At 39.9% G+C, this 12,500-nt stretch overlaps 1 long non-coding RNA gene across 4 annotated transcripts in view; it reads right to left on the bottom strand.

Annotated features, from left to right (window-relative positions):
• Positions 1-12,500, bottom strand: part of LOC142250392 (uncharacterized) — a 148,717-nt gene that overhangs the window by 61,531 nt on the left and 74,686 nt on the right. For all 4 annotated transcript variants that reach the window (XR_012725182.1, XR_012725181.1, XR_012725184.1 and 1 more), the window contains 3 exons: positions 9,483-9,562; positions 7,165-7,306; positions 7,010-7,093 (listed from right to left, as the gene is read on the bottom strand). This is a non-coding gene — a long non-coding RNA (uncharacterized LOC142250392). The remainder of the gene's footprint in view (positions 1-7,009; positions 7,094-7,164; positions 7,307-9,482; positions 9,563-12,500) is intronic.

The following is a 12,500-nucleotide window of genomic DNA, read 5'->3' on the forward strand; positions in this document are numbered from 1 at the left end:
GGTGTGGACATCAGCCCCTGGAGGAAGGCAACAAGGATTTGTGTTTGACTTCGGTGTGCCTAGCTGGGGTGTGGGGTGTGTTGGTGTAGTACCTGTGATGACCTGGCTTGTCCAGGGCGCCACACATGTTTCCTAAAGCTGTCACTACACCTTAATGGAAGCCTAGATCGATGTATTCTTATTTCTTATCTCTGTTACATCAGAATTCCCGACAAATAAGCCCATGTGATCAGGAATTTGGGGAAATTGCAGTGGAATTTCTGGCTTGACACAGCGGATTTCATTCTAATGTGGGCGTCACACGGGATGATCTATCGTGCGATCGCATGAGTGATTGTACCCGCCCCCGTCGTTTGTGCATCACGGGCAATTAGTTGCCCGTGGCGCACAAAGTCGTTAACCCCCCGTCACACGCACTTACCTCCCGGACAACGTCGCTGTGGGCGGCAAACATCCTCTTCCTGAAGGGGGAGGGACGTTCGGCATCACAGCGACGTCACACAGCGGCCACCCAATAGAAGCGGAGGGGTGGAGATGAGCGGGACGTAAACATCCCGCCCACCTCCTTCCTTCCGCATTGCCGGTGGGACGCAGGTAAGCTGTGTTAATCGTTCCCGGGGTGTCACACGGAGCGACGTGAGCTGCCTCGGGAACGATGAACAACTGGACGGTCGATTTTTTTAAACTGAGCGACGTGTCAACGATGAACGAGAAGGTATTTCTGCTCGTTCACCGTCGCACGTAGCTGTCACACGCTACGATATATCAGACGATGCTGGATGTGCGTCACTACCGACGTGACCCCGACGACATATCGCCCGATATATCGTACCGTGTGACGCCAGCATTACTTTTTGAAAGTTGGCAAATGTTAATTTTTTAGCTCAATGGGTTCCAACTTGTGGTTTTCCAATTTCTGTAAAACCACAACTTTAGGCTATCAGGGGCTGCTGGGGATGTAATTAAACAATGATTGTAGAGGAATAGGGTGAAAACACTGGTTTGGTTATTTTCTGACTTTATATACATACAATTAGGTCCAGAAATATTTGGACAGTGCCACAAGTTTTGGCATTTTAGCTGTTTACCAAAACATATTCAAGATCAGTTATATAATCAATATGAACTTAAAGTACAAACTATCAGCATCAGGCCTAAGCCACACGGCATGAAAATAGGTGCGAGTGGAGTGCGATAAAAAAATTGCATTCCACTAGGACCAATATCAACCTTCAGTAAGTCCCAGTACCCATGAGCGATAATTTTCTCAGCCCTAATCGGACCGAGAAAACAATCGCAGCATGCTGCGACTATACTGTGATCCTGTTTTCTCTCGCACCCATTCAAGTCTTTGGGGCGAGAAAAAAATCGAACTGCACTTGCAGTACACCGGTGTACCGCGAGTGCAGGGCGTGAATGGCAATAGCTGGCTACGGAGGAGACAGGAGATAAATCCCTCCCTCTTCTCCTCCCTGCCGGCCCGCCACTCCTCAGTGTCGGTCCTTCCCCGCAGCTGAGGTCCGATCGCAACTCAGTTGCAGGGACATTCACATGACACTCAGCTCTGCTGTACTGCAAGCGTGAGCGGAGTGTCATGTGAGGGGATCAATAATAAAGTGTGGCCTCAGTCTTAAAGGCAACCTGTTAGGTGCACTATGCACCCAGACTCACGAGCAATTCTGGGTGCATATTGCTAATCCCTGCCTAACCGTCCCTCTATACACTAGCATAGATAAAGGGATTTTTAGAAAAAGTATTTCTAAAGATGTTTTATCTTATGCTAATGAGCGCAGGGACTAGTCACAAGGGTGTTATATCCTCCCGACTAGTCCGTCCTCTTAGCATGTTAGCACGCCCACAGGGGTGTACTAATGTGCCGCCCCGTGCCAGCAGCTGACGCTGCTCGAGTCCGGACCTTCAGGGGTGGTGGCTCGAGGGACTCCGGACCTGCGGACCTGAGGGCCTCGGGAAACGCCGAGTGAAAAGGGGGATGGACGTATATATACATTGTAAGTTCGTGATGCCACCCACGGTGTGTGGTGAAGTGGGACACCACCGCTGCTGTTGCGGGACACCCAGGGGAAATGTTGTGCAGCAAGTTGTTAGACTCTCCATGGGCAGGGATTGTGGCCCCAGGACCCGATGGCTTCAATACAGGGGGAATGACGACCGCAGGGGGGGAGTGTTGGTGTACTCACTGTTGGAAATAAACACACAAGTCTCTGGTAAACCAAGGTGGTGGTGGCCGGTGCCACGGCTGGCTGTACTCAGGGTCCCCCACCCGGCTGGTGGTCTCTTTCCTTTTCCTGCACTGTTTACTTAGAGAAAGACTTCCCAGTATAAAACGTAGGAGTCCGCTCCCGGCTGGATGTGGCCTAAGGAGCCGTGCCCGCAGACGCTGGCCCGTGGGATCTATGGGCCTTAGCGGTGACCTCTTATCCCGAATCGGTGGTCTGTTGTCTTCTATGAGGGACTTTGGGTGGGACAGAACCTCTAGTCCTGGCCTCAATCGGTTAATTAACCAGCTCCAGTCTATTCTGGTTTCTGGCCTCAGGGCCCGAGTACCCCCCTTTTTGCTACGGTTTCCGGGTCGGTTCCCCGTGTCGGTAGCGGCGGGCTTCAACCCTGGCCCGGTCCACCTCGGTTCCACCGAGCCGTCTTCCCATCTCCTGCTGATGGAGACCACCGTCTGCCTCCTAGCCAGTGGCACCAGGGCTCCAACCCTGGCGCCGTTCAACTTGAACTCTCTCTCCTGCTGGGACTACACCTAGCCCCAGCTCCTCTCAACTTGAACTTTAACAGAATCTGTCTACTTTCCCGCCCTGGGTTGTCTAAACCCCTGGGTGGGTGTGCACCAACCGCCTGGTCACGCCCACTGGTGTGTCTATCTGTCCCTAAGGGGGTGACTAGGGTTTAATGGTTGGCTGAATGTTTCCTAAGTGTGGGAAGATGTTATGCAGGGGCCTAATTGTGACTACCTGGATTATCCAGGGCGTCACAATAACATGCTATTTAATGCAGTGTCACCAGTGGTGCAGCGCGTATGTGTGTTCGCTGTGACCGCACTTCTGAACGCCAAGCAAGTCCAGTCATGCACAGTAGACCTCTCTGAAGGCAGGACTCATACACCCGTCTTTATACTGCTCATGACCGGAAGTGCCCGGCATTCAGAAGCTTGGTCATAGAAAACACAGGTACGGTGGCACCGCTAGTGACACTGCATTAAGTAGCATATTGCTAACATTCTAAGAGGACGGACTAGTCGGGGGATAAAATGCCCTTGGGACTAGTCCCCGCACTCATTAGCATAAAATAAAAGATCTTTGTAAATACTTTTTCTAAAGATCCCTTTATCTATGCTAGTATATACAGGGACGGCTAGGCAGGGATTAGAAATATACACCCAGAACTGCTCATGGTTCTGGGGGCATATTGCACCTTACAGGTTCCCTTTAATTTGAAGGTTTTAACATCCTAATTGGAGTAGGGATTTAGGAATTACAGCTCTTTTTGAAGAGACCAAAAGTAATTGGACCTTACAGGTTCCCTTTAATTTGAAGGTTTTAACATCCTAATTGGAGTAGGGATTTAGGAATTACAGCTCTTTTTGAAGAGACCAAAAGTAATTGGACGATTATATCTCAACAGCTCTTGAATGGGCTGCTTGGGCTTTTCCCTCATTAATTTGTCATCAATTAAGCAGGTAAAAGGTCTCGAGCTGATTCCAGGTTTGGTATTTGCATTTGAAAGCTGTTGCTGTAAGCCCACAACATGTGGCAAAGGAACTCTCAGTGGAAAAGAAACATGCCATCATTAGGCTAAAAAAAAGGAAGAAAACCATCAGAGAGATAGCAGAGATGTCTGGAGTGGTCAAATCAACAATTTGGACAGACTGCAAAAAAAGCGCACTGGTGAGATTGGGAACTTAAAAAGGTCTGGATGTTCACAGAAGACAATGGAGGAGGATGATCACAGAATCCTTTCTATGGTGAAGAAAAACCCCTTCACAACATTCACCCAAATGAAGAACAGTCTCCAGGAAGTTGCTGTTTCAGTATCTAAGTCTACCATAAACATACATACATAATACAGAGGGGTCACCACAAGGTACAAACCATTAATGAGCCTGAAAAATAAAATGTCCACGTTAGACTTTGCCAAAAAAATCTAAAGAAGCCGTCCAGTTCTAGAAAAGCATTCTGTGGACAGATGAAAATAAGATCAACCTGTATCAGAATGATGGGAAGAAGAAAGTCTGCAGAAGGCTTGGAACGGTTCATGATCCAAAGCACAGCACGTCCTCTGTAACACAAGGCATAGGCGGTGTGGTGGCCGAGCATGCAGGGCTCCCAATGGCCCTGGGGCACTAGTGTTTATTGATGATGTGACTGAAGACAGAAGTAGCTGGATGAATTCTAAAATTTCCAGGGTGAGAGTTTCTGCTCAGATTTAACCAAATGCAGTGTTTGATTGGACTGCGCTTCACAGACAGATGACCCAAAACATCCTGCGAAAACAAAGAAGTGGAATATTCTGCAATAGCCGAGTTAACACCAGATCTCAACCCCATCCGGCTGCATTTTACATGATTATGTGAAAACTTAAGACAGAAAGACTCACAAACAAGCAACAACGGAAGTTAGATTCAGTAAAGGCCTGCAAAGCCTCACAAATCAGGAAACACAGCGATGGTTATGTCCATTGCTGCCAGACTTCAGGCCGTCATTACCGGCAAAGGATTCTCTACGAAGTATAAAAAAATGAACATTTTATTTACAATAAAGTTACTTTGTCCAATTACTTTCGAGCTCTTAAAAATGAGGAGGCTTTGTAGAAAAATGGTTGCAATTCCTAAACATTTTACGCTATATTTTTGTTCAACCCTTTTAACTAAACCTGAATACTAAATGTCTACATTTCAATGGCATCTCAGTTGGTCTATTTTAAATACAAAATAGTGAAATTTCGGCCACTGTCCAATATATATATATATATATATATATATATATATATACACACACACATGTACATATACATACACTGGCAGACAGAAAAAGACCCCTGCGCAAGAACAGTATATTGGCCTTTTTCAGTCCAATAACTCATCAAAATTACCAATTCCACCTGTTTTGGAGGTAGAAATGGCCCCTCCAACCTCTTGGGCCCCTGTGTGGCTGCACAGGTTGCACCAATGGTATGTACGCCCTTTTTATATATGTATACATATATATATATATATATATATATATATATATATATATATATATATTACACACACAACCAGCACACCCAATAACTGCTGGGTTTCATAAGAGATCGGTAATTATACAGGAGGTTGTAATACTATAGTATTGCAGTATATTGAATGCGTGATCAAGTGATCGCAGATTCAAGTTCCCTATGAAAACGAATTAAAAAAGTAAATTAACCATTAAAAATATTTAAAAGAAAGATACACTTCCTGTCAAAATATAAAAGTTTAATCTACCACCCTTTCCCTCACACCCCAGCACAAAATGGACAATGTGAAAAGATATATTATTTACATTTTGTTAAAGTAATGAAATATTAAAATACTAATCCCATAAGACGAATGCCAAAATGGAAATAAAAAAAATCAAGTAACAAAGTCCCTTTTTTTGTTACTTTATATCCCTTAAAAAATAAGAATAAAAAGAGATCAGAAAGTCGTGTTCACCTCAAAATACAGCTGGTTCCGAGAAAAATAACCCCTTAAAAAAAAGGCAAATAAAAAAGGTTTTCATAATATGGAGATTGAGGTTGAGTTTTTCCTTTTTTGCAAGTTTTAATTTTTTTTTAAGTAGGTAAAAATACAATCATATAAATTTAGGATTATCATAACTGTACTTGCTCATAGAATAAAGTTACTGGATAACTCTTAATGCAAAGTGAATATATATATACTTTAATGCAAAGTATATATACCACCCAAAAAAATAAAGGGAACAACAAAATGGTATTTTAGTGTTCCCTTTATTTTTTGAGCAGTATATATATATATATATATATATATATATATATATTATATATATATATAGACTATTTTTTATATATATATATATATATATATATATATATATACATACTAAAAGTAAAAACAAAACGAAATTGTGCTGAAATTTCATTTTTTCCTTAAATCTGCCCCACTTCGACTTTTTTTTCCATAAAATTACAAGGAAAAATGGTGCAATTCAAAACTACAATGTTTCCTGCCAAAACAGCCTTTGCAGGGCTATGTCACCCCTCCAAAAAAAGTTATAGCTCTGTGAAGAAGGGGAGGAAAAATATGAAAGTACAAAAAAACAGAAGTTTGTGACTTGGTTCGATTCCTTAGGACATTATAACTAATATCTGCGTGTACATCTACTGTGTTCTCTTAGTAGAGAGCGATTCAGCTCTGCTACTTCCATGTATATAATAATTTTACAGTGACATGTATTATTTTTATGCAGCCGGGTGACATAAACGAGGTCAACACATCACAGACAATAAAAAAAAACATGGTACAGTGACAACGATCCGGGCCATATGGGCGCCCACCCGTTCCAAGTAGCCACCACCTGCCCCCCAACGTCCTACCAGAAAGGGGACCAGATCTGTCCACAGGGACATCTGCCCAGGGCCCCAGAAGGGAGTCTACATGTCAGCATCCCGTCTAGGGAGATAAACACTAATTGGTCCCGGCATGTCATCTTGGGATTAAGTCAACACACAGCGTACACGAGCCAGGGTGGGCATTGAAGCAATGTCACCTCCATACCAGACCTCTCGCCCTCCCCCTTGCCAGTCCACCCTCCTTCTTACCCCCCAACCCACTGCCACACTCCTCATATTAACCAGTGAAATTCACACAATGCTCCATGACATCACCACCCCTCCGGCTTAAAGATGGTCACCCAACTATCTTTAGTGATCCTTATTTGGTACTGATGCCCTCATCTTGCAGCTTCTTTTGGTGGCATCTCCTGTGCCAAGCACCCATCTCTACCTGTGCTCCAGGCTCCCGGTCCGCAGGGCTCCGAGGTAAGGCTCTGAATCTCACTCCTCTTCCAGTTTTCTATCCGCAGGATATCTGATCCAGATTTAAAATAGAGAGGTTTAGCCATCCTGATAAAATTATGACTAATGATTTAAAGTTCTTACCCCGATAATACAGCTCGGCTCCTCTGATCTAGATTAACTTCTGTATGTTGGGGTCAACAGCACGGGAAATAAACACAACACAAGGGTCTCTTTATCCAGACACATCTCTTTTCAGGAGAACATTCACTTATTCCTCTGTGCCCTGCAAGAAGAAAGTTAGAAGACAAGGACTTATACTTCATAAACTCAAAGAGAGCTGGACAGAAAGCGAGAAGGACGGAAAGATAGATAGATAGATAGATAGATAGAATTTCATAGCATTACATTCTACTTGTGAGGAACGTTAGAAGACAAGGACTTATACTTCATAAACTCAAAGAGAGCTGGACAGAAAGCGAGAAGGACGGAAAGATAGATAGATAGATAGATAGATAGAATTTCATAGCATTACATTCTACTTGTGAGGAACGTTAGAAGACAAGGACTTATACTTCATAAACTCAAAGAGAGCTGGACAGAAAGCGAGAAGGACGGAAAGATAGATAGATAGATAGATAGATAGATAGAATTTCATAGCATTACATTCTACTTGTGAGGAACATTAGAAGACAAGGACTTATACTTCATAAACTGAAAGAGAGCTGGACAGGAAGAGACTTTAGATAGATACTCTGGGCAGATAAATACCTTACTACATAGATAGATAGATAGATAGATAGATAGATAGATAGATAGATAGATAGATAGATAGAATGTCATAGCATTACATTCTACTTGTGAAGAACGTTAGAAGACAAGGACTTAAACTCAAAAAAGAGCTAGAGACAAAAAGAGTAAAGGACGGATAGAAACTTTAGATATTCTGGGCAGATAAATACTTTACTAGATAGATCGATAGATAGATAGATAATGTCATAGAAGTAAATTCTACACATGAACAAAGTTAGAAGACATGAAGTTATACTTCATAAAAGCAAAGAGAACTAGAGAGAAAATGGGAAGGATTGAAAGAAGTGATAGATAGATAGATAGATAGATAGATAGATAGATGGATAGATAGATAGATAGATAGATAGATAGATAGATAGATAGATGGATAGATAGAGAGGATGGATAGATACTTTAGATATCTACTTTGGATAGATAAATATTTTAGATAGATGGATAGTTAATAGATCAAGAGACAGACAGACGAATGGATAGATAGATGAATAAATACATCTCTTTTCAGAACAACATTCACATTTTCCTCAGTGGCACGGAAGAAAAAAGTTAGAAGAGTTAGAAGATATGGACTTAGACTTCATGAACTCAAAGAGAATGATACATAAAATGTAAAGGATGTATAGATTCTTTAGATAGACACACTGGATGGATATTTGGATAGATGGATAGATAGAATGATATTTCATTGATTGTTCTATTCAAGAAGAAAGCTAGAAGACAGAGTTAAGTAAGACGGATGGATAGATACTTTAGATATATAGTTTGGATAGATAAATACTTTAGATCGATAGATATTTAATAGATGGAGAGATAGACAGACAGACGAATGGATAGATAGATGAATAAATATATCTCTTTTCAGAACAACATTCACATATTGCTCAGTGGCACAGAAGAAAAAAGTTAGAAGATATGGACTTAGACTTCGTAAACTCAAGGAGAATCATTCGGAAAATGTGAAGGATGAATAGGTACTTTATATAGACACACTTTAGAAGTATATAGCTGGTAGATAGATAGATAGATAGATAGATAGATAGATAGATAGATAATCATGATATTTGATTGATAGTTCTATTCAAGAAGAAAGTTAGAAGACAGAGAGTGAGAAGGATGGATAGATACTTTACATATCTACTTTGCATAGATACATTCTTTAGATAGATAGATATTTAATAGATGGAGAGATAGACAGACAGACAAATGGATAGATAGATGAATACATATATCTTGTTTCAGAATAACATTCACATATTCCTCAGGGTCACGGAAACAAAAAGTTGATACAGAAAATGTTAAGGATTGATAGATACTTTACACAGACACACTTTATAGGCAGATAGATAGATAGATAGATAAAATAAATAGATAATGATAGAGGGATAGATAGATTAGATATAGGGATAGCTAGATAGAGGGATAGATAGAATAGATAGATAGATAGATAGATAGAGGGATAGATGGATAGATAGATAGATAGAGGGATAGATATAGATAGAATAGATAGATAGATAGATAGATAGAGGGATAGATGGATAGATAGAGGGATAGATAGATAGATAGATAGATAGAGGGATAGATAGAGGGATAGATAGATAGAGGGATGGATAGATAGATAAGATAGAGTCAACATCATAGGAAACATAGCCAACCTTTTAATCTTTATCCATCTATTTTTATCCATACAACGGGCTCTTTATCCAGATACACCTCCCATGTATTCAACTGTTCCCTGCAAAAACAAAGGTAGAAGACATGGACTTAGATTTCAAAGAACTAGACAGAAAAGTGGGAAGGAAGGGTAGAGACTTTAGACAGATACTCTGGATAGATAAATTCTTCACTAGATAGATGTTCATGGTCAACAACACAGCAATTAAACTCAACCCAAGGGTCTCTTTATTGAGACACATCTCTTTTTAGAATATAATTCAACGAAACATGAACTTAACGAGAATTAGAATGTGAAATAGATGGATAGATCCATAGATTCATTGATAGATAGACATGGGATGGATATTTCCTCCATGTTCTGCAAGTAGAACATTGACAGTCATGTATATACTTGATAAACCCAAGTAGAACTTCACCACCAGTTTATTAGATGGATGGATAAATAGAAAGAAAGATGTAAGAATGGATGGCCCAGACGTGTGTACGGTATATGTCGGCACTGTATTTGTACACCAGACACACACCTTTCCAGACGCACTGTATGTGTGAAGACATTCATTGTAAATCATGGGCCTTATAATTATTTTCATCGCTCCGACTTGCCCCATCCCATCGTCAGGAGTTTTATTGGAATTTTTGTATTTTCCTCTCGTACTCGCTGAGGTCCTGACTTGTTTTTAACAAAGACTCTGGTGTGTTTTCTAAGAAGACATTGCCTGTGGTACCAAATCTTTCAGTGAGACACACACTCCCACTAAGGGAATTTCTGTGCCTTCCACCATGTGCTCCCTCAGAAGCCGGCCCTTCCTCTGCCTTCACCTCCCGGCCCAGCAACGGGTAGCTCCTTACACATGCGGGGGATCAGTGGCCTTTATATATATGTAAGTGACTGTTTTAATTGTATATCAACTAGGAGAAGATGTAGGAGATGTGTTTGTAATGTGGTACGATGGGGCATAGGCACAATCTCATACCCTCTGCATATCTAAACTCTGCGATGATACCAGTTACAAATTCAGCTCTGCTACATGTGCACACGCCTGTGTGTTAGTTAGAAGTATATTAAAGACTAGAACCTGTCAGCGATTATCAATAATTTCAGATATGTGAATATAATTACATAATTTTTTTTTATTTATTTTATTAGTATTAATTTTTTTTAATTTAATTTATTTATTTATTTATTTTATTTTATTTTTTTTCTTTGTAAATAATGTTTTGGATACTATACTGAAAGAATTAGATTTAGTTAGCTTAAATACAATGTGAATTGTTGTAGTGTATCACCAATACTTAGGAACAAATGAAGGGTTAACTCGCCCTGACTCACAGGACAAGGCGCATTTATGCCAACATATTAATCCCAATGTGATCTGCGTTATTCAGGCCATTAACCCTGAAAGAGCAGGTGACAGTCACCCCCCGTCCCCACACCCAGCACTGAGAATGATAAAGAAGAAATAAAAACATGAAACTCACAGATTCATCTCTATTTTATATTTTTCAGAAAGCAAAAAGTGACTTCAATATATTCACTACTGAGGAATTGAAGAAAGGTATGTAGAATTTATATCTAGCTATCTATTTATGTATCTATCTACCTTTTACACATTCAACTTGCATAAATTATCTAGATCTTAAATAATAATAATAATAATTTTATTCATTTATATAGCGCTATTAATTCCACAGCACTTTACATACATTGGTAATACTGTCCCCATTGGGGCTCACAATCTAGAGTCCCTATCTGTATGTCTTTCGTGTAAAATAAATATAGGCATATATAAAATCTATATAATTGTAGGTATGCACCTATCTTATATCTCATTATCTTAGTTTGTATTTTCCTTTGTATTATATCATCATACTGCTTGAGAGAAATAAACATATATCATATATCTGAAAGTACTACATGATGATCATGGGTTTCACTCTCTTCTTTCTATCCATCCTTCTTTCTATCTATCCCTCTATCTATCTATCTATCTATCTCTCTATCTATCTATCTATCCCTCTATCTATCTATCTATCTATCCCTCTATCTATCTATCCCTCTATCTATCTATCTATCTATCTATTTATCTATCTATCTATCTATTTATCTATCCCTCTATCTATCCCTCTATCTATCCCTCTATCTATCTATCTATCTATCTATCTATCTATCCATCTATCTATCCCTCTATCTATCCCTCTATCTATCCCTCTATCTATCCCTCTATCTATCTATCTATCTATCTATCCATCTATCTATCCCTCTATCTATCTATCCCTCTATCTATCTATCTATCCGTCTATCTATCTCTCTCTAGCTATCTATTGATTGATTTATCTATCCCTTTATCTATCCATCTATCCATCTATCTATCCCTCTATCTATCTATCCCTCTATCTATCTATCCCTCTATCTATCTATCTATCCCTCTATCTATCCATCTATCTATCCCTCTATCTATCTATCTATCTATCTATTTATCTATCCATCTATCTATCCCTCTATCTATCCCTCTATCTATCTATCTATCTATCTATCTATCTATCTATCTATCTATCTATCCATCTATCTATCCCTCTATCTATCTATCCCTCTATCTATCTATCTATCTATCCCTCTATCAATCTCTCTCTAGCTATCTATTGATTGATTTATCTATCCCTTTATCTATCCCTCTATCTATCCATCTATCTATCCATCTATCTATCCCTCTATCTATCCATCTATCTATCCCTCTATCTATCTATCCCTCTATCTATCTATCTATCCGTCTATCTATCTCTCTCTAGCTATCTATTGATTGATTTATCTATCCCTTTATCTATCCATCTATCCATCTATCTATCCCTCTATCTATCTATCCCTCTATCTATCTATCTATCCCTCTATCTATCCATCTATCTATCCCTCTATCTATCTATCTATCTATCTATCTATCTATCTATTTATCTATCCATCTATCTATCCCTCTATCTATCTATCCCTCTATCTATCTATC

Source organism: Anomaloglossus baeobatrachus, chromosome 9 (assembly GCF_048569485.1).
Source record: "Anomaloglossus baeobatrachus isolate aAnoBae1 chromosome 9, aAnoBae1.hap1, whole genome shotgun sequence".
Lineage (NCBI taxonomy): Eukaryota > Metazoa > Chordata > Amphibia > Anura > Aromobatidae > Anomaloglossus > Anomaloglossus baeobatrachus.